Below are 23,789 nucleotides of genomic sequence, written 5' to 3'. Positions count from 1 at the left end.
TGGGTCTTAAGACACCTAGTAAATTTCCTGCAATATCTCGAGATAGAATAAAGTCGTCTGAAAACAGTTTTTGCCAGATTCCAGAGCTCAAGAATCCGCATCCCGCGACAGGAAGTAAAACAAATATGTAGATCATGTTTTGAATTAAATGAAATCGAAAGAAATCGGCTTTCCGAGAAATCGAATTCGTATCCAACTGCCAAAAACTCCGTTAACATTTCTTTAAAGAGTCAACGATTTTACCGATTGAAGTGACACGTCTTTGCGCCAGCGACAATGGGAACATGGCGCGAGGGAATGCGAGGTTTGACAGGTGAATGCTGACGAAATTCGTATCAGTTGTTCGCAGAAAAATTCACCCTAACTATCCCATGAAAAATTATTATGTCTACCTCTTTTACTATAATAAAGGCTCACGCACCATACTATTAAACCGAACACAGTTTTCTATTTTTGGCTAAAACCTAGATCGAACGGATGCACCTCACACACTGAAATCCACCGGGAATTCAGGATTCTAATAGGGAAGTTTCCCGCTTTCTAATAATCAGAACACCTGACCGCGTAGTTTGCAAATTTTCGTGGACGCGTCAGAACATTATAGCTGCAGCAGCGTACCGCCCCTCGCCCACAGCACGCCGTTTTCTGCTGTCGCTGAATCGAGGTGAAAGGGTAAAGTATTGCTGCGCCGCAGTAGGGTTGTTAAACGACATTCACAGCACCCTGTTCTCATGTGAACTATAGTTTAAGGTACACTTGGTCGTATTTGATACCACTTGAAGAGAGTTGGGCCTCCTGCTCCACCCCCGTCATTCTATTAACTTTGCACATGATAAGCCACTCGACCGCCGTCTTCCAACAGTCACCGGTTCACGGAATGTATTTACGTCCTGACCAACTGTCCCCAAGTTCTAACGTTAAACAAAAAAATCAATTATTTTATAGACTGAAATGAAAGCAAGAAATAATTTGAGATTAACCGACAGAATGTCGTTGTGGCACGGTATACGAGGCGTAGAGATGTCCGCATTCCTGCTAACATATTGAAATCCACGGGGCAAGTACCGTAGCACATCACTGCAGGGGCCAAACCAAAAACTGTGCAGCCCACCTCCTCCAGCAACGTGCTGCGGTGTTGTGGTTCGTTGATTCGAATCTGTACCAGGACCATAAACAAGCAAAGCATTGGTCATCCAGCTAATTTTTTTCGAGGTGATAATTAAAACTTTACGACTACCTCTTTTTTTTTGTGGTTTTAGGGCGCACAACTTCAACGGTCATTAGCGCCCAGACTACGTTAGGAATGCACCGCGAGGCACAAGTTTAAAACAGCAACTAAAAGGGAAAACACGATTAAAGATCGACAGGCATAGGATTAAAAAGCAGCATAATCAAATGTCCTAAGACAGGTTGGTCAATTTGATAAAACGAAGAACGCGAGCAGCTGCTCCTGGGTCATCCGCTAAAATGGCATCGAGAGTACATGGCAGGCCAAGATCAAGACGCAGTGTAGTAAAATCCGGACAGGACGTTAAAATGTGGCGGACCGTCAGCAAGTGCCCACATGGGCAGAACGGCGCCGGCGCAGCCGTCAGCAGATGGCGATGGCTGAACCGACAGTGTCCAATTCGTAACCGGGCCAAAACTACCTCCTCCCGCCGAGAGGGGCGTGAGGAGGACGTCCAAGCCGCGGGAAGAGGTTTCAAGGCCCGAAGCTTGTTGTCCGTAAGTGAAGCCCAAACGGCATGCCACAGAGATAAATTGCGCCGACAAATGACCCTGCTACAATCTGATGAAGGGACACAACAAGAAGCTGTCCGAGGCTGACTACCTCATGTACAGTCACCATCGACGACGACATATCAATGAATATCATCATCTTCTCCTTCTCCTCCTCCTCCTCCGTCTTCTTATGTTTTTCTATAGCGACGGCATTGTTGTGTGGGTTTTGGCAGCGTTAGTGGCAGATTGCGCCCGACTGTCCTTCCTGACCACAACACACACTCCTGGGACGGAATTTGTGGACCCCCGTCTGTCTGCGTCGAGAGCAGCGGTCGTCAACCTGCGTCCGAATGAAGTGTTCGTGCGGCCCACGGTTCTCAGAAACATTTTACAAGTACTACTAGCGACCCGTCCCAACTTTGCACGAATAGCCGCATGGCTTGCCCAGCGTAAGCTGAAGTTTCCTTACAAGGCACTCAGTAGAGTAATATATACAGGGTGGTCCATTGATAGTGACCGTGCCAACTATCTCACGAAATAAGCATCAAACGAAAAAACTACAAAGAACGAAACTCTTCTAGCTTGAAGGGGGAAACCAAATGGCGCTTTGGCTGGTCCGCTAGATGGCGCTGACAGGTCAAACACTTGGATGTCGTCGTCCAGGATACCCGTTGGGCATTTTGATCACAATAGCCACACATCAACACGATATCGACCTTTTCCGCAATTGGTAAACGGTCCACTTTAACACGGGTAATATATCACGAAGCAAATACCGTCCGCACTGGCGGAATGTTACGTGATACCACGTACTTATACGATTGTGACTATTACAGCGCCATCAATCACAAAGCGAAGAAAGGAGTCCAACTAAAACATTCATATTTCTTTAAGTACTACACGAACATGTAATAAAAAATGGGGGTTCCTATTTAAAAAAAACGCAGTTGATATCCGTTTGACCTATGGCAGCGCCATCTAGCGGGTTAACCACAGCGCCATCTGGTTTCCCCCTTCAAACTAGACAAGTTTCGTTCCTTGTAGTCTTTTCGTTTGACGCTTATTTCGTGAGATATTTGGCCCGGTCACGATCAATGGACCACCCTGTATATATTATTTTGGTAGTAATAATACTTCCTGCGGCCCAAAGTTCTGGTGTGGTGCAAGTCTTTCAATTGGACTCCACAAGTTCAGTTCGTCGGCTTGAATCTTTTTTGCCAGTTATCCAACGCGAAAAGGGTGAGCCATAGTTTAACGTGGGATCTGGACCATGCTTCGTTTCTTGCTATTCATTCCGCGACCTTCCGGTTTTCAGACACACGCTGGACCACCAGGCCCGACTCGGATTCTGCCCACGCTTCGCTGCTGTCTTCAGTTCCGGCGGCTGTATACACGAACCTTTCTCGTGAACAGTTATGTATTCGTAAAAACCGGATCAATATCCCTACAGTTGTTCTTCACTTTAGCCTGTGCATAAATACAGAAGCGAGCAGGGAACTTCAGTTTATATTAGAAAGAAGATTCATCTAGCAACTAACAACCCAATTTAAAAACATCAACTGACGCTAAGAACTTCTCGTTGACAAACAAAAATACTTACAGACGCAACAGTATTTTAAGATGTTTAATTGATTGGTGAATTTCGCTTACCTCAGAGGCAGAGGAAGAAGTAGTAGAGATGGCAAAAAATAACGTGACTGATAGAAATATCTGTTACTGAGATGTAGCGGTTACTGCAATAACCACTCATATGATACTGGCAGTTTACCGAAGACATTACTATGCATTCGCATCATCTGAGCCGACCATCCATAAGTGAGCAGAGGAGAGCAGAGCACAGGGACTGACCATCTGTAAGGTATTCTACAGCTCATGGAAATAACTGTCACGCTGTGCGTCACCTGTCTATCCAAGTCTCAATTTCAATAACCATCAGTAGATGAGTAGCAGTTTCTTCTCGCTCGCAGTTCTTTATCTCTGCGAGTTACGGCTACTATTACAGGTAACGTGGAAGTTGATAACCGTGTTGTGGACTGCAGTTGGTCGAAGTAGACTATGACATTTCCATTTGCAAGAGTTAAACAAGTATTTTCATACTTCTATGGGAACAGCCTTCAAATTTTCAACATAGGTTAGAGGTGGCGCAGGGTAGTTTGTGTACAACTACCATTTATCCCTATTTATCCCTTTTCCTGTTCCAGTCGCGAATGTTTCGCAGTAAGAACGATTGCTGGTAAACCTCCGTATGACCTCGAATAGCTATGAATTTTACCTTCAATCTTTTCGCGGTAAATTGTGTATGTTCAATATACTGTCTGATTCTACTAAACTGTAATTTAGTAAATGCCTCTGCTGTAATGTCATCAAAATGTTTTAAATCTAATGAAAAATTTCATACACACAAGACTAAAAAACAGAAAATAAATATTTAAATAAAAAGACTTGTTAATGTAATATGTTCTTACTGATAGTCCTGAAAATCCGCACTTGTGAATCTTCAATAACTATGACAACGCTTGTAAAATTAAAATGAAAAATGTGGGGCACATGCAGCATATTATAGTAAGGAGCGTAGTGAGCAGCTCTCGTTGAGAAAAATCACGCAACACTTGATACCATTTACAATGCTATAAAATAAAAATTGTTGTTGCACTTAGGCGAACTATTCATGCATCAGTTATCTATTAAATTTGCCCCACGTTTTTCTTTTTATTTTTACAATTATAGTCATAACCTATTAAAATTCGCAAGAAATTTTAAGGTATAGGAGTTATTGTTTTATACTTTTTAGTCAGTTTTAAAAACGTGTTATAAATAATACTAAACTCCGAAGGCTTGGAGAAATCCGATTCGTTATTCTCGACCTAAAAGATTAAGATACTATCAATAACTGAAGAAATTTTGCAGAACTAGAGCAGTATTTCAATTATCGCATAAAACTGTATTACTATGCCTTCAACTTTCTCAAATGAAATATCTTGCATGGCAGTAAACAAACCTATCATGTTATGTTTACTTTTGCATCGTATTTCATGGCCCTACACTTATTGCAGTAAGTGAGTAACACCAGAAATAAAGCTTGGAATTTTGCCTAAAATATTCAGCTCACACATTAGTTCATACTTGCAAAAGCACTTCTTTAACATTTCAGTTTTAATAGTTACCGAAGACCTTACTATGCATTCGCATTATTTGAGCGTGACCATATGGAATTCGTGGGACTATGGAAATAACCATCAATAAATGAGTAGCGGTTACTTCTCGCTCGCAGTTCTTTATCTCTGCGAGTTAGGGGATATTATTACAGGTAATAGCGACCGCGTAACCTATATACATGTAACAATAAACACAAATAACTGTTCCAAAATAAGCTGAAATGTAATGGACAGTTAATTAGCTAATGTTATGAGAAGATTCAATCTAAATTCTAACCAGGTCGCATTATCCACAAATTTAATTATAATGATCTTCATTGATGGATTCCACTTACGTAGTTATTTGCCTGTAGAGAGTGACAGAAAAACGGGAACATTTCCACAATCCAATAAAACTAAAAGTGATAATGGAAAGAAATTGCATTCATAGTAGGCCTAATTGAAACCTTACAACTTTGCCATTTACGAAACATTGATGGAATTTATCATTTTTTTTAAAAAATTACTTCCTTTAGATGGCGTCCTTCTGTACGAATACATTCGTGAAATCTGCTGATCAGATTCCTCATTAACCGCTGCAACATCTCAGCTGGGATGCTGTGAATTGCATCACAAATTCTCTGTTTTAACTCATTTGGAGTTCTTGGTCGAGTAGTGTAGCCTTTGCTCCCGAGGTAGCCCCACAAGAAAAAAATCAGAAACTGATAAATCCGGCGATCCAGGGGGCCAGGGAATGTTACCGAATCGTGAGAGCACACAGTTGACGAACAATTCTCGCACATATACCATTGATTGCCGTGCAGTGTCTGATGTCGCTCCGTTCTGTTGAAACCAGGCTTCTTGAACGTTTGGAAACTTGTTCAATGCAGGTCTAACGAAATTTCGTAACATCTCCACGTAACAATCGGCACTGACAGTTACGATGTTTCCCTGTTCATTTGCGCAAAAATACGGTCCGATAATTCCATGTGATGAAACACCACACCATGCTGTCACTTTACTTGCTTGTTTGCTTGTAAAGGGCGCTCATGAACGTCATTAGGATTTGTGTTTGCCCAGTAACGGTAGTCATGTCTATTCACATAGCCTGTGAGACGAAAATTTGCCTCATCTGACATCAAAAATTTGTTTAGAAATTCATAGTCATTGTTAATTATTGTTATCATTTGTTGACAGCATCCTAAATCGTAACCGGTAATCGTTGTCCTTCAATTGTTGCACCAATAGTAATTTGTAAGGATGAAATTTTAACTGAAGATGAAGAATTCTGCGAACACACTCCCTGGACGTTCCAACCACTGCTGCTTGCTTAGGAACTGAACGCCTTGGGCTCCGTAAGACAGACGCGCATACAACATCGATGTTCGCTGGAGAACGCACACTTCTTGGTCGTCCTGTTGGTTTCTTCCTTATGGCAAATGCAGTCTCTTCGAAGTTATTAATCCAACATTTTATCGCGTTTCGACGCAACTACATCATGACGTTCTAAATTATGAAAACGTCGAAATTCCCTCTGCACCGCTACCAAGCTATGACTGTTTTTATAAAACACTTTTATGGCTAACGCACGCTGTTAACCGTTCCACTGATCCATGATTACTGAAATAGCGGACTGTTTACGCGCTGTCACGAACCCGCAGTGCTGCCACCTGCCTATGGCTGCCACTACTCATTTCAAACATTCCCGTTCTTCTGTGTCACCCTGTACCTCCTCTAGGCGAATTCGTTAGAAGAAGTAACTGTTATAAGTAACTATTAAAGCAGATGGTATAAAAAGAAAACACGACAGCAGATACTCCGAAATAACCGTTTGGCCCATCTCTATGAAGTAGCGTGGTCACTGCGAGGTTAGAGGATTTGAGTAGGGGAAGTTTGTTTTCTAGTGCTGAGAACCTAAAGGTATGCGCGACTCGTACCGATCAGCTGCCGCGCTATAAATTTTGACACTGGAGTTACACGGATTCGTGAATGCCCATTGTAGAGACGGTTAGCTTCAAGTGCGGCACTTATTTCTAGCAAGGAACATTTAATAAGGCTATTCTAATACGACGCAGTGAGTGGAAGAAAACAGACATGAAATGCATTTGCACACGTAGTAAAGCCAACAACGTTTGACCACACAACAAGTTTGGTCGCCGAATGTGGCAGGAGTATGAAACAGGCAACAATCGACACGCAGTGTTATACCTTTAACTGTGGCGGTACTTGCCCAGTGGCCTGTTTATCGCGCCTTTACTGCAGCTAACCTATGAGGGGCTCACAACATTCTAATTTATGAAGCTCACCAACAAATAACAAGATCGGTTTATTTGGTTTGGTTTGTTTTGGGGCGCAAAAGCAACTAGGGTCATACGCGCCCATGTCAGATCCATATAACACGAATATAAAAAAAAAGTTAAAAACGACTACACGTTAAGCCCAATCGATGGAAGTAAAGACAGCTAAAAACAGGGACTTTGAGAAAGGTCCATAAAATACGTAACAGAGAAACTGAGGTCGTGAACTAAAGATTGAATGTCCTTCGCCATAATGCTACGACGGATAAAAAATAAAACGCGGTCGACAGCCAGCGAGTCGTTCGCTGAAAGGGCCAATAACTCAGACGGCAAACATAAACGACAACGTAAGTGGTTAAAAAGGGCATTCCGTCAAGAAATGGCGAAGCGTCAGTGGTTGAGAGCAACGAGCACAAAATGATGGGGGAGCACGACTTAACAAAAGGCGATGGCTAAAAAGAAAGTGCCCAATCTGAAACCTAGCCAAAACGATTTCCTCACAGCGAGAGGACCGAGAAGACGTCGTCCAAGCCGCTAGGAGAGGCTTAATCCCACGGAGCTTGTTCCTGTGAAGGGAGGGCAAGTGATGCCGCCAAAGCGACACCACCTCCTGACAGACGGCAACGCACAGAACATAAGAGGGGATGTAAGAATCAGCGAGCGAGGGACGAGGAACACAGCCTTAGCAGCAGCGTCAGACCGACGTGGCCAGGGACCCACATAAACACCACAGTGGCTCCATCAAGAGTGAGCAAGGGACAAAGGAACGGACAGTGTGCAGCACACAAGAGGCTCTGAAGGGCATTGACAGGGTCGGAGCAGATGACTCAATAAAAGCCTGTGTCGCCGGATGCACTGCATGGCCTGATACAGGGCGAAGAGCTCTGTTGTAAATACTGAGCAGTATTCCGGAAGACGATAGCAAAAATCGTCAGTGCCAATGACGGAAGCTCACTCGTCATCGCGGTCAGTCAGAGTTATCAGTCTGCACAAAGGTACTATCGCGAAGGTCGTGAAACTTGCGGTGATGAAGCGAGGCTGGAGTAGTATCCTTAGGAAGAGAATGAAGGCGAACATGGGCCGCCGCACGAAGCCAAGGGAAAGGGAAAGCGGCAGGTAGAGTGAAGTTAAGCTGCTGGAGCAAGATCCGAAAGCGAGCTCCAGGAGGTAACAGAGAAGAGGGACGCGCCCCATACTGACGATCAAAGGAATTATCGAAGAAGAGGGCATAGGATGTGCGGCCAGGCATGCGTACCCGCTGAGGAGAACATCACGTTGGTAGGACAGCGGTAGTTGGGTAGCCTCTGCATATAGATTCTCAACCGGGCTAGTGTAAAAGGCGCCAAACGGATGCTACGATGGTGGATAGTATTGAGATGAGTAAGAGGAACGGACGTGCAAACGCATAAACGAAACACCCATAGCCTAGTTTTGAACGGACAGCGGACCAGTACAAACGAAGGAGGATGGTTCGATTAGGTTCTCAGAAACACCACTGAGGACATGTAGGACACTGAGGGGGGCGGCAAGGTAAGACACGTGGGAGGTCCAGGAAAGTTTCCTATCGAGCATGAGCCCCTGGAATTTCGTAGTTTCAACAGGCACAAGATTTGAAGACAGTCGAAGGAACCAATTGCGCTGCCAGAAATTCATATAAACGGTTTAGTCAGTGGAGAAACGAAAGCCATTTTCTATGCTCCATAAGTAAAGACGATCGAGACATTGCTGAAGATGCCACTCAAGGAGACAAGTGCCGAGCGGTTCTAGGCGCTTCAGTCTGGAACCGCGCGACCGCTACGGTCGCAGGTTCGAATACTGCCTCGAGCATGGATGTGTGTGATGTCCTTAGGTTGGTTAGATTTAAGTAGTTCTGAGTTCTAGGGGACTGATCACCTCAGATGTTAAGTCCCATAGTGTTCAGAGCCATTTGAACCGAGGAGACAAATCTGTGGAGAACTGAATACATCGCAAAATCTTCAACGAAAAGGGAGCCGGAGATGCACGGCGGGAGACAGGCCGTAACAGGGTTAACGGTGATAGCACAGAGGACGAAACCCTGAGGCACACCGTTTTCCTGGATAAAGGTGTCCAGAACCCACACGTACCTTGAAAACTCGGTCTTTTAAAAATTCTTGAAAGAAACGAGGCATGCGGCAACGGAAGCCCCTTGTCGAGAGAGTATGCAGGAGACCAGTCCTCCAGAGGTATTGTAAACTTTCGTGTGAGACCACCACTGGTGTTTCGGAAGTAAGAACCACCTCTTATTCGCAGTGACATAATAGGTTTTGTGGGGGATAGCTTCCATGAACAACCGTATATCTCCGAATCCAAGACGAAACTTTTGCCCAAAATTTCGTGCACGGAAGTAAGGATTCGTCTTGCATTCGAGGCATGTGATGTGTTTCTTTTCTTTACCGAATACAACACTGAGCTCCAATTAAGCTGTCTGTGACTACTTTCTGTGAGGCCTATTGTTTTAATCTCGGACGTACGCAAGCGATTTGAGCATTGTTGCGGCACGTTTATCAGTTGTTATTTGGAGATCCCACTGTAATGCATCGCATTATAGAACAACGTGGTTCAGCACCATCGATTTTTTCAACAGGACGTAGTATTACTAAGACGCAAATTTCAAGATCTTTGTTGTTCGACATGCAGAAGCCACAAACAATTGAGCGCCTTCGAATAATATGGAGATACAGAAACCAGTGTTCGGAGGGGATGAAAGGACAAAGAACGTCCGAAAAAAAAGTGAAATAGTACAGGAAAGCTTTCAGTGGTCCAGAGAGTGGGCTTTCGAAAATAGTAAAATGGACTTACTGGCATTAGCGAGCGAGAAACGTAACGATTGAATGGCAATTTGCCGCGATGTAATCCTAAACAAAAGGCGTGAATTAGCACAAGACGATGCAACGCAATGAACTCGTGCTGCGACGCTGAACATAGCTTGCTCAGTGTCCTTCAACCATCGAGTGCGCAGAAGTTGGTCGAGTATCGGCGACATGTTATAAGACTGAGAAAGAAATATGCTTGCATCTTATGGCAGTTGTGAAACCCTGACGAGACTCCTTTTTACTTCGACGTGCCATCCAGTACAACAGTTCCAGAGAAAGGCGCCAAAAGTGTATTGGTTCGCACTGCGGTCAGTGAGAAGTCGGGTGTGTGCGCGCTTGCCGATGGAACAAAGGTGCGACCTACGTCATCCTCAATCGTAGAACCTCGGCGAAGGAAGAGCCGCCACCTGATGTCACATTTCGTTGCAACGAAAAAGGATGGAGGACGAATGAGTTGATTATAGATTGGCTCCGTACAGTCTCGAGCAGGTGCTCTTCCAAAGAGTCGTGGGGTGTTGAAAGGGACAAATCCTGAAATGAAACACAGAACTTGTCTAAATTAAGATCCAATAAGCCATTTAGACAACTGAAGCAGCTACACAACAATCTGTTACTACAAAGTGGTCAAGCCCCGACCCCTACTGGGAAGTTCATGAAGCCTTCAGTATCTCTAATTGCAGAATGGATCCAGACTGCTTGCACATGCATATCCAGTCCATCCGTATTGTGAGCAGCTTTAAGACGTGCTGTGTAACAAATGCAATAGATGGAAGTGAGGACGATCTGCTATACGTAAAAATGCAATCTGTATCTGGCGAAGCGAGGTCTTTAACTGATTTTATTTTCTGTGTTCCCCCACTTCTATTGTCCCCTTCAGTTAGCTGTAATAAGGTAATCATTTGTAAGTTTTCGAAATGCACCTAGTATTTGTCTACACGTTTATATCTTGATGAACGGGGGGCGGGGAGGGGGGGGGGGGGAAATCGTCTTGCATTCGAAGTGTCGTCGTGGATTCAGAAGTGTTGTAATCCTTCTAAGCTCCCCGACACGAGGAAACACTGTTCAACTCAATTTTTACACTTTTTTAGGAAATCCTTTACAAGCAATTGACATAGTTCAGTCGAAACAAGAGGTCAAAACTCCTCGGTTTTGATAACTAAGACGGTTTTTTAATTATGGCGCTATTACTTAATTAAAAATCGATGAAGATACACTGACAACTTTTGTAATACTTTGCCCAGGCAAAATCTAATTTCAGTTTCGTAATCCTTCGATCAAACAAAGGCAACACTTCTATCTTCCAATAAACTTTGGGAAAACTGGTTTCAGAAGACTGCAACTCATTTTGTCGCTGCGAGCTAGTGTAGTGAGAGGTGCCATCGAGTTCCGATCTACGGTTAGCTTATAAATCGCAAACATAAGTTTGCCGCCAAGGAACAGGTTTGTTTGTTTATGGCACATCTCACCCCCTGGCGAGCCAATACATTATCAACACCTGCTTAATAGCATGTTGGTCCACACTTGGAACGCATTGCAGTAGCGCTTCTTCGTGGCAAGGATGTGGCAAGTCCTTTGTATGATTCCGCAGTATGTGGCACCAGATGCCTACGCACAGGTCACACAGTTCCCGACGCCACAGACCGCTGGTTCTTAGGCCATGAGCTTGCGCCCGATGACGTTCCAGATGCGTTCCTCAGGTTCCGATGAGGCGAACTTGGTAGCAAGGATGTCAACGTGACTTCGCTATAACGCTTATCAAACCTCTGTAGCACGGAGCATCTGCTGCTAGATGCCATCGCCGTCAGGGAGACATCATGCATGAAGCGATGCAGGCGGCCCGCAGCATTGGTCACGTAGTCCTCAGCTGTCATATTGCCTTCGTAATGGACTACAGGCCGTATAGAATCCCAGGCAGATGTCCCCATACCATACTACTGCCTTCACCGGCGAACATCCTTGGTGTGGAACATATTTTGAGCAGCTGTTCGCCCTGGATGACGGCGTAACCCAACACAATCATCGACTTGGGGTAGCAAGAAACGTGATTCGTCCAATCAGGTGACTTATTTCCATTGGTCTACGGCCCAGCCTCGATAATCCCCTGCCCTCTGTGATAGCTGAAGATGTCTTTGCACCAACACGGTACCACGTACGGGTCGTCTGCTGTGGGGCCGCGTGTTCAACGATTTGCGCTGAACGTACCAGCACCCCATTCTGTCGTCACGTCTGTCACAGATGGCCACCTATGCTGCTTTACAGAACGCTTCTTCTTCTGCTGCTGCTGCTGCTGCATAATCTTTCCTGAAGTACAGAAGCCTTGGAAAGTACTTGTGGCTATGCTTACCGCCTTCTTTATTCTGTTTATTGTGCAACCTCTCATTTGCCTCTCCCAATGTAAAATTAAAGGTACGAGGGTTGGTACTTTAATAGTGGCAACTATTTATTCACAGCTCGTACAAAATAGATACGTGTTTCAAAGTTTTACTGACCTTCGAAGTCGTCACCAGCATTGTGTATAACCCGTTGCCAGCGATGTGGAAGTCGTAGGATACACTTAGCAGTGCCAGTTGTGTTGACAGTTCGAGCGGCGCCGTCTATTGCTCGATAAATTTGTAGCAGTTCTGAAGTAAATGCCGTGAAGTGTTTCCTCCAGTTTAGAAAATGGTTCAAATGACTCTGACCACTATGGGACTCAACATTTGAGGTCATCAGTCCCCTAGAACTTAGAACAACTTAAACCTAACTAACCTAAGGACATCACACACATCCACGCCCGAGGCGGGATTCGAACCTGCGACCGTAGCGGTCGCGCGGTTCCAGACTGAAGCGCCTAGAACCGCTCGGCCACATCGACCGGCCCTTCATTATAGAAATCTGAGTTGAACTTACGAGGGCTCAAGTCAGGGGAGTGCAGTAGGTGATATAGCACTTAGCAGCCCTATCAGTCAAACATATCAGCAACAGCTTGCACTATACGTGCTTGAGCACTGTCCTGCAAAATGATGGTCAGGTCCTGCAGAATGTGTCATCACTTCTGTCTCTGAGATGGTCGTATGTTATGTTCCAAATATGAACAGCGTAGAGACAGAATTGATGACACTTTCTGCAGAACCTGACCATTTTGCAGGACAATGCTCAAGCCCGTACAGTGCAAGCTGTTACTGATTTGGTTGACTGATGGGGCTGCTAAGTGCCATACCACCTAATGTACTCCCCTGACTTAAGCCCTCGTGATTTCAACTCCATTTCTAAACTGCATTCGCTTCACTACTGCTACAAATTCGTCGGGCAAGACCGCACCGCTCGAACTGTTAACACAACTGGCGCTGCTAAGGGTATCCTACGACATCCACAACGCTGGCAACGTGTTATATACAATGCTGGTGACTTCTTCGAAGGTCAGTAAAACTTTGAAACGCGTATCTATTTTGTGCCACTATTAAAGTTCCAACCCTCGTATTTTCACATAATCACAGTTGCCTCATTATGAACGACGTTCCCTTCAGCTATGGTGATGAAGCCTGCGGTGCATGCTTTGTAGTACAGAGATAGCAAGAACTCGAAGTGCGCAGTTTGGCATGTAACAGTCAGAGGACGTGGCCACCCCTTCGGAACAATGGATTCACCCAACGCACACAACGAAAATGAGCTTCTGTGCAGGTGGCACGTTTTTCTGTGCGAGTTGTACGCAGGCTTCTCAGAGTTGCCTAAGGTAGCGTGGCGCAGAATCAAGCCCAGACAACCGAACCAGATGGGCAGACTTTGTTGGTTGTAAAATGAAAGGGATCGATTTAGGACGAACACACATGTATTTCCAGCCCATTCTCTTGCCCAACTGTGCGATGCCTGTGAACTCACTTTTCGCGTTACCCAACGCACTGTTGGAGATGTTCTTTACTTGTCTGGCCAGCATTATTGTCTGGTCTCATAGCTTGCCTGACGTACGATGGGCACTTAGCCGATTCTGTCTGCAATATTTTGGCAATATCACTCGGCCAACTGCGACGATATCCGGAATTTGCCTGGGTCCAGTTTCCTATACGACTTCCTACATTTCTATCTTAGTTCTTCAGTCAGATACTCGGTAGCTGTGAAACATGAGACCGACCATTTAAGATAAACATGAAGAAACTACTATGACGCTTGACCTCCACATCACTTTTCATTAGATGAGTCGTATTTTCGAAGCATGCTACCTAAGGAAATTCCCCTCTCTATTCTACAAATTTAGCAGTTTGATCTAGTCTTACTGGTAGGGTTGTGACTAGCCGATTTACTAAGTAAGTTTGGAGATACACAAGTAAGTAACCATGTAATCACTGGAAGAAAAAGGAACATTATTCTGAAATATTGTTCATTGGTTCAGAATCAGTAATAGACGTCAAGGCATTCTGCTCCTGCTGTCGTCCTCAAGTTTTCAGCTATGGCAATAAGAGTAAAGCAATTGGGAAAGTTGAGAATATAACTGAAAAGGAGGTGATCAATGAAGGTATGTAACACCTCGTTCCGTTCACTGTACAGTTTCTCATGCAGTCTGTCAGCAGCAACATCAGGTAAGAGGAACACAGCCAGAGAGATCAATGTAAATAACGACACGTTCGTGACGCTGAATACTAAGTATCGTCGCCGACGGAAATGGCAGCGAGCGAGGCCTGGCGCCGGCGACTCAATTAACAGTGCGTTATTCGCGGCTGGCTGACAGCGGCGGCCCCCGCACAGTCGAAAGTTTGATCGATAGCGACTGGCGCGGTGTACTGTTACCGCGGCTGGCGCCGTGCTGGTCCGTATTTACGGCCGTCCCGCTGCCAAATGAATTCAACACGCGCCGCTGCCACAGCACCACGTGGCCTCTCCGGCCTTGTCTGCTGGTTAGAGGCGACAGCGGCTGCATTGATACTGGATGGATAGGTTCTCGGGGGCTGGACGTTCTTAAAGGTCACTTTAGCACACCGCACCGTGAAACACACTGAGGTGGCAAATATCAAGGGGTAGACAAATGTAACGTATTGCGAATACATAGAAAGAAGGATCCTTTATTGTATGATTATATGATAGCGGAACAAACACTGATAGCAGTTACTTCTGTAAAATAACTGGGAGTATGCGTGCGAAACGATTTGAAGTGGAATGATCATATAAAATTAATTGTTGGTAAGGCGGGTGCCAGGTTGAGATTCGTTGGGAGAGTCCTTAGAAAATATAGTCCACAACAAAGGAGGTGGCTTACGAATCACTCGTTCGACCTATACTTGAGTATTGCTCATCAGTGTGGGATCCGTACCAGGTCGGGTTGACGGAGGAGATAGAGAAGATCCAAAGAAGAGCGGCGCGTTTGGTCACAGGGTTATTTGGTAAGCGTGATAGCGTTACGGGGATGTTTAGCAAACTCAAGTGGCAGACTCTACAAGAGAGGCGCTCTGCATTGCGGTGTAGCTTGCTGCCCAGGTTTCCAGAGGGTGCGTTTCTGTATGAGGTATCGAATATATTGCTTCCCCCTACTTATACCTCCCGAGGAGGTCACGAATGTAAAATTAGAGAGATTCGAGCGCGCACGGAGGCTTTCCGGCAGTCGTTCTTCCCGCGAACCATACGCGACTGGAACCGGAAAGGGAGGTAATGACAGTGGCACGTAAAGTGCCCTCCGCCACACACCGTTGGATGGCTTGCGGAGTGTAGATGTAGATGTAGATACGCACTTACACTTGAACGCGGAATGGTCGTTGCAGCTAGACGCTTGGATCATTCCAGTTCGGAAATCGTTAGGGAATTCAATAGCCGGCCGTTGTGACCGAGCGGTTCTAGGCGCTTCAGTCTGGAACCGCGCGAACGTCACGGTCGCAGGTTCGAATCCTGCCTCGGGCATGGACGTGTGTGATGTCCTTTGGTTAGTTAGGTTTAAGTAGTTGTAAGTTCTAGGGGACTGATGACCTCAGATGTTAAGTCCCATAGTGCTCAGAGCCATTTGAACCATTTGGGATTCAATATTCAGATCCACAGCGTCAAGAGTGTGCTGGCATTACCTCTGACCACGGACAATGCAGTGACCGAGAGCAGCGCCGTTGCGTGGAGTTGTCAGTGATAACAGACAATCGACATTGCGTGAAATGACCGCAGAAAACAAGGTGGGGGGGGGGGGGGGGCGTATGAAGAACATATCCGTTAGGGCAGTGCGGCTAATGGGCTATGGCAGCAAACGACCGATGCCTTTGCTAGCAGCACGACATTGCTTGCAGCGCCTCTCCTGGGCTCGTGACCGTATAGGATGGACTCAACATTGCCGTAAAACCGTGGGCTGGTTAGATGTGTCCGATTTCAGTTGGTAAGAGCTGATAGTAGGGTTCGGGTATTGCGCAGACCCCACGCAGCCATGGATCCAATGTGTCAACAAGGCACTGTGCAAGGTGGTGTGGGCTGTGTTTCACATAGAAGCGACTGGCCCAACTGAACCGATCTTCGACTGGAGTAGACCATTTGCAGCCATTCATGGACCTCATGTTCCCAAATAACTCTACAATATTTATGGATGACAATGCGCCATACCACCGAGCCGCAATTGTTTGCGATTTGTTTGAAGAAGTCTCGACAATTCGAGCGAATGATTTGGCCACCCAGATCGCCCGATATGAATCCTATCGAACATTTATGGGAGTTAAGAGGAGGTGAGCTCGTGCAAAAAATCTTCACAAGCAACAGTTCCGCAATTACGGACGGCTGTATAGGAAGCATGGCTCAGTATCTCTGCAGGATACTTCTAACGACTTGTTGAGTTCATGTCACATACAGTTTCTGCACAACGACGGGCAAAATGTGGCCTGACACAATATTAATAGGTGTCCCATGATTTGTCACTCAGTATATAACAACAGAAAAAAATGGTTACCTGCCATAGGCTACATATATATACTAAGATGGTATCTGTTCTTTCGGACATGTCCGAAAGAACAGATACCATCGGTGACCATGCAGCTCGTTAGAATGAAATTACAATGAAATGAACACCCTTAGCTGCTCACAGGCGTTGACATACTCTTACGGGAGTCGGCAACGCGCTGCGAGTAATAAGTATAATGGGCGGGGGCACTACGAATGTAGTGCTGGACATTACGTTGAGAATGTGGGTTTCGCGGGAGGCGTGCCATATCCTCTGTGTCCTCGGTGGCTCAGATGGATAGAGCGTCTGCCATGTAAGAAGGAGACCCCGGGTTCGAGTCCCGGTCGGGGCACACATTTTCATCTGTCCCCGTTGACGTATGTCAACGCCTGTGAGCAGCTAAGGGTGTTCACTTCATTGTAATGCCATAGACTACGTTGCCTGGCAAGAAGGAAGAACCCAGAAGGTGTTCTCCATGGAATACAACTGCCATGGTTACCCCAAGTCACTTCACTTCAGCATTGATCACGCACGAGTGTGGCGGGAAGCAACCGAATCTATCTCCGTTACCTTTCACAACTGCCTAACTCCAGCAACAGATAAAATAACTTGGGGAAACTTTATCCCAGATTGTCTTCCGTCCGACCGTGATCGTCTGCATACCAGAACAAGAGGGCAAGATGCTCATTTTTCGGCCTACCACAGGTGACTTTCGTATCAGCGAAATTTATTTGTAATATGTTGGTACATTTTGCGCAAAAATAAATCAGGTGTCGACATCACTGGCGAAATAGTTTCGTTTCCTCAGCTTTTTCCATCACTCTTGTTGTGCGTCTTTCGTTCAGACGAATAAATTGAAGTTCCGTTCAGTTACGAAATTCGCTGTTTTTAGCGATTTATCGCCAATGGAAATTTGTCCAAATCTTGTGAATGTATGTAAGAAGTTTGCGCCGTTAATCAACCAAAATAAAAAAAAAGTTCGAATGGCTCTGAGCACTATCGGACTTAACATCTGTGGTCAAAAACTTTGTGCGTATGGGTGATGAATTTATCGACCAAAAGAAAACGCGAAAACGAATATTTAGACTGATTTAAGACGACTCCAATTTCTTTGGTGTAGCTGTTTGTTACTGCTTATGGGATACGCGCGTGTCCCACCAGTGGTGACTAGTGTAAATTGTAACAATGTGTTACAATGTAGTTATCTATAGGCTTTTGACTTTCAAGGGTAGTAATTATAACTACATTGAATATATTAAAATTAAATATATAAACTAAACTGTTTATATTTACTTATTTAGTTAATGGTTTAACACTGTGAGGAATAAAATAAAACGAAAGAAAGAAAATGTAGGCATCATCAGGAATTGCCGTTCTGTGCATTTGACCTCAGCCATAGTGCCACTACGACAGTAGTTCCTCAAAAACCCCTAGTACTATATACTTGTACAATACGTTACACGCAATATCTAAGAAAAATGCTGATCTGGTGCTGTGAGCAACGTAACTCTCGTAGTTAAGGTTCCTGTAAGTGTTTTTAGGAGCTCTACTCGTAGTGCCGGAGGGGATGACGTCACATCAGAGCATGCGCAGTAGAAAACAGGCAGCGTGGCAGACCACCATTTCAGCACTCGACACTGGTTTCTAGTTATCGCAGAGAGATCGAGAGCGCTATAAAACGTGTTTCCGTCCTTTTTGTTTGCACACCAACACGCATTCGAAGAGAAATGGCGTAATTTTAGTGCGATTTCCGGGTCTCATTCGAAGCAACATGGTATAATTTTAGCTCGCTGTTTACAATGTGCTGTAGTACATTAGCACATGATAGTAAGCCGCCACTTTGGTAAACTTTGGTAAAGTTGAGGATAATTTCTAAAAGGAAAACCAGATACGATAACTTGAACCGCACGAAGAGAGCTCATACAGCAAAAAGGATCTAGTTGGGAAGAGCTGGATAATGTCTACATCTACATCCATACTCCGCAAGCCACCTGACAGTGTGTGGCGGAGGGTACTTTGAGTACCTCTATCGGTTCTCCCTTCTATTCCAGTCTCGTATTGTTCGTGGAAAGAAAGACTGTCGGTATGCCTCTGTGTGGGCTCTAATCTGTCTGATTTTATCCTCATGGTCTCTTCGCGAGATATACATAGGAGGGAGCAATATACGGCTTGACTCCTCGGTGAAGGTATGTTCTCGTAACTTCAACGAAAGCCCGTGCCGAGCTACTGAACGCCTCTCCTGCAAAGTCTTCCACTGGAGTTTATTTATCATCTCCGTAACGCTTTCGCGATTACTAAATCATCCTGTAACGAAGCGCGCTGCTCTCTGTTGGATCTTCTCTATCTCTTCTATCAACCCTATCTGGTACGGATCCCACACTGGTGAGCAATATTCAAGCAATGGGCGAAAAAGTGTACTGTAACCTACTTCCTTTGTTTTCCGATGGCATTTCCTTAGGATTCTTCCAATGAACCTCAGTCTGGCATCTGCTTTACCGACGATCAACTTTATACGGTCATTGCATTTTAAATCACTCCTAATGCCTACTCCCAGATAATTTATGGAATTAACTGCTTCCAAATGCTGACCTGCTATATTGTAGCTGAATGATAAAGGATCTTTCTTTCTATGTATCCGCAGCACATTACACTTGTCTACATTGAGATTCAATTGCCATTCCCTGCACCATGCGTCAATTCGCTGCAGATCCTCCTGCATTTCAGTACAATTTTTCATTGTTACAACCTCTCGATATACCACAGCATCATCCGCAAAAAGCCTCAGTGAACTTTCGATGTTATCCACAATATCATTTATGTATATTGTGAATAGCAACGGTCCTACGACACTCCCCTACGGTACACCTGAAATCACTCTACTTCGGAAGACTTCTCTCCATTGAGAATGACATGCTGCGTTCTGTTATCTAGGAACTCTTCAATCCAATCACACAATTGGTCTGATAGTCTATAGGCTCTTACTTTGTTCATTAGACGACTGTGGGGAACTGTATCGAACGCCTTGCGAAAGTCAAGAAACACGGCATCTACCTGGGAATCCGTTTCTATGGCCCTGTGAGTCTCGTGGTCGAATAGCGCGAGCTGGGCTTCACACGATCGTCTTTCTCGAAACCCTTGCTGATTCCTACAGAGTAGATTTCTAGTCTCCAGAAAAGTCATTATACTCTAACATAACACGTGTTCCAAAATTCTACAACTGATCGACGTCAGAGATACAGCTCTATAGTTCTGCACATCTGTTCGACGCCCCTTTACCAATCCTGTGGAACGCTGCGCTCTTCTAGAGACCTACGGTACACGGCTGCAAGAAGGGGCAAGTTCCTTCGCGTATTCTGTGTAAAATCGAACTGGTATCCCATCAGGTCCAGCGGCCTCTCCTCTTTTGAGTGATTTTAATTGTTTCTCTATCACTCTGTCAAGCAGTTTTGTGTAGTGACCGACAGTGTGTGTCATGTTACACCAGAAGCAACTTTTATGAAGTAGAATTCTAATTTCTAAACCACTTTTCATCTGAAACAATCGATATGGAATAGATCGATTGCTGGCAATAAATATCCGATTTACGAAAACAGCTACGACTTCAGTAGAATTACGTCACAGGATGTAAAAGAAGAAACGTAATTTCAATACTGTGTCGTCACGCCTACGAAGTGCGAGGGCTGTGTTGCAGGCGAGGCGCCGGGAAGTGGGCGGGCCCGGCTTTGCGCCTCCGGCAGCAACGAGGCTGGCCAGCGCGGCGATCGCGGGCTCAGCCCGTCACCTGCCGCGGCGCCGATCAGAAGGCGGCTTTCCTCTCGCAGGGCGAGGAGCGGCTCCCCCCCCCCCCTCCCCCATCGTCCACGGCGACCAAACTCAATATCGGCGCCCCATCTCGGCGCTGGGCGCGTGGCCTTTGTCTCCCGGCATCGTCGCACGCACAGCGCGACGCGGTTACCCCACGGCTATCCCCCGTAGGACCCACTCGCAATATTCTCACACCGGCGGCCGTCGCTCCGCTCACGGGAAATGGATATAGCACAACTCACCACCGCCGACAAATTTATTCGTTTTTCGTGCGGATCAAGAAGTGAATACCCCAGCGACGCATCTGCACTTTTATTGGAGGCAGGTGATGGTAAAAATTTGCTTATTAAGTTGGACGTAAGACGTCCAACGCTGTTAAATACGGTATTTCTTCTGACACTTTATAGCCAGTGGATAAACTGCGTGGTTTTGAAAAATGTCAGGCCACAGGTTAGTTTGGAGAAGTTCTTTTATCGTCTAAACAAGAGTTTCTGTCTTGCAATGAACAGTCATTCCTGGTTTCCGATTGTGGTGATGCTATGTTAGTCCTATGTTGTCTAGCGCTTCCGTATTCTTATTAACGTTTAAAAAACTCCAAGCGGCCTACATGACGCCGAGGCAAGTGACATAAGACGCATGGGGCCAAAATTGTCGGGAAATACCCCAAAAGGGGTCACCAGTGATGTACATCGTCGCACGTGCGGCGATTGGGCTTTTCGTCCTACTATCGCCGGAAAGGGGCAGTACTACACATAGCTCCGGTTAGCTACTCTGTTTTCGAACACCATTTGCAAAATTATTTTCCTCGCTGTAACCAAGCAAAGCTGTCCTAATTTTGCGTTTCTTCGTTTCGTCCCTTCTGTTTTTGTTCACAGACTTTATTACTAAGGAACGAATACGTCATTTACAGTTCCGAAGCTTGTGCTTATGTACTTGTGACGCAATACGGTATCTTTGGGTTGTACTGTGCTTTGACGTTAAGTGACGGAAACCGCGAGATCTATTAATAAAATAACAAATCCTACCACAGTGTAAACACAACTGTGTAACGCAACGCAAAAAAGTGCTGCCTGCCAGACGCAAGACTAACCCAGAGCCCCACCGGCTGAAGTCGCGCACGTATTCCTGGACCCACACCACCGTGAATGCTTGACTTGCGTTGGGACGATCTGATGCGACAAACCCATAGGCTTTCTCGATGCATGTGCGGCGAACCACGTCGTCTGGTAACGTCACATATTCAACATTTGTCATCCACTTTTGGGGTACGTATTTTCTGGCTTTTTGGCTCCATGTGCCTCGAATTACTTGTCTCAGCGTCATTTATGTCGCTTCGGTTTTTTTTTTAACATTATTAAGGATCGACCTGTATAAGAGAATAATTAGCCGCACGGAAACTACGAGAAGTCGGGAGAATCTGCAGCGATGAAGGCAGCAGCGGATGGTATCAAAGCAACAGTAGCTCGAGAGGCGACTGCTTCTGTTATGTGCTGCAGCTTCCAGTCCGCTGTGCGCAGTTCTTAATTGTATGATTCCAGTTTTGCCGTGGAACTAATTCGTGTCAAATGAATGGTTGTCAGGAACCCAGAAGTACAGAACTGTGTCTTTGTTGATTCAGACGTTGTAATCCACATTAGAAGTTATCACATCCTGCAAATGCAAAGCACGCTAATCGCAGGCAACACATCTTACACGGGCCAGGCGCACTTTTATACTCTAAGTTGGAAGAGCCATACAAATCATCAAGAAGAACAAGAAGTTCGGGACCAATTCCAAGCATCCCATAAGCCAATATTTCACAGGAATTAACCATCGCAAATCCAGGTCCTCACTGTGGGGTCAGGTGCAGCAGTAGATAACTTTGACCCGACAGCGAGGGTGAAGACTATATGGGAATCAGGAAGCATAAGCCGTATCACTGACCCATTCAGTAAAACGGATGGTTTCAACTTCACTATAAACTTACGGGCGATGTTGAACAGGTGCAATTAATGGCACACCGCCTAGAGTGCAGTGTAAGTGGGCCGTTGAGGAACCTAACAGACTAGCACTGCCTCCAAAATGCACTAATGATCTAGTTGGACAAAGTGTCAGTATAGAAATACAGGATGTTCCTTCCTAATTATTTGTAAACGCTATAATTTAACAATGCGTTTGGAGATGCGTCTTTGCTTTTGTTTTGCCTCCTCCCCTTCCCGCCTCTAGTTACCGTTGGTTCTTCCCCTAATGCGTCGTCTACACAGCTTAGGGCGAAGTTACTTTGTGTGCACCCTTGCTCTCTCGCACTATTAAAAATCCACAGAGGCTGTCATGTGTATCGTTGGTAAGTAAGATTTATTCAGCGTGTGGTATTACATGCAAATAGTGGTACAGTCCTAATAGACGGGAATTACATAGAGGTATGAATGAATTTCCACAAACAATACAGACATAAGTTATACGTCAACGTTAAGATGTTCAGTCGATTCTAACGCCGATGTAAGTACCCGAAGGAAGTCAATCCAGTTCCCCTAACAACAGCGAAAGAGGCTTCCGCTGCGAAGATGCTGGTGGGGACTGTCTCAGTGCGCCGCAGTCATAGCCGAAGGTGAAATTTTTCCCCATCCATCTACGCACGTAAGTCCAGCATGCAACCACCTTAGTGTTCTCCATTTTTTCCGGTTTAATTCATTTCCTGGAAAGTTGAGGTTGTATCTCTGGGACAATGGTTGGTTGGTTGGTTTGTTGCTTTGATTCCAGTCAGGCGCTCATTGCTAACTTGACTTGTAACCGCCGTTTTGAGTTGTTCAGCCACACGTAGCGACTGTTTGGAGGATTTCAGGAGTGTGCTGTTTATTTGTGCGAGATCTTCATATACTGAGAGGCCTGGATTTTCAACAATTTTTCTAAGTTTCCATTACACTAGCTTCCACGTAGTACACCCTGAGCAACGTGGAAGTTCATATCCCGGCAAAACAGTCTAAAACTGTAGGTACTAAATTATCCTTAGGACCTTCTGACAAGTAACACATGCTATCTAAGTAAGAGAGACGCGCTGCCAAACTGAAGATCTGACTCTAGCCGCACGGTTTCTCTGGAAACCTCAGTCAACGGTCAGTCAGTCACAAAATTTTAATCTTCTAGTACA

General features: G+C 45.3%; 1 protein-coding gene across 1 annotated transcript in view; it reads right to left on the bottom strand.

Annotated features, from left to right (window-relative positions):
• Positions 1-23,789, bottom strand: part of LOC126475337 (uncharacterized) — an 802,694-nt gene that overhangs the window by 33,105 nt on the left and 745,800 nt on the right. The window lies entirely within an intron of this gene.

This window comes from Schistocerca serialis, chromosome 1 (assembly GCF_023864345.2).
Source record: "Schistocerca serialis cubense isolate TAMUIC-IGC-003099 chromosome 1, iqSchSeri2.2, whole genome shotgun sequence".
Classification (NCBI taxonomy): domain Eukaryota; kingdom Metazoa; phylum Arthropoda; class Insecta; order Orthoptera; family Acrididae; genus Schistocerca; species Schistocerca serialis.
Note: the sequence above shows the minus strand (reverse complement) of the source record. Positions and strands in the feature narration are given on the sequence as shown.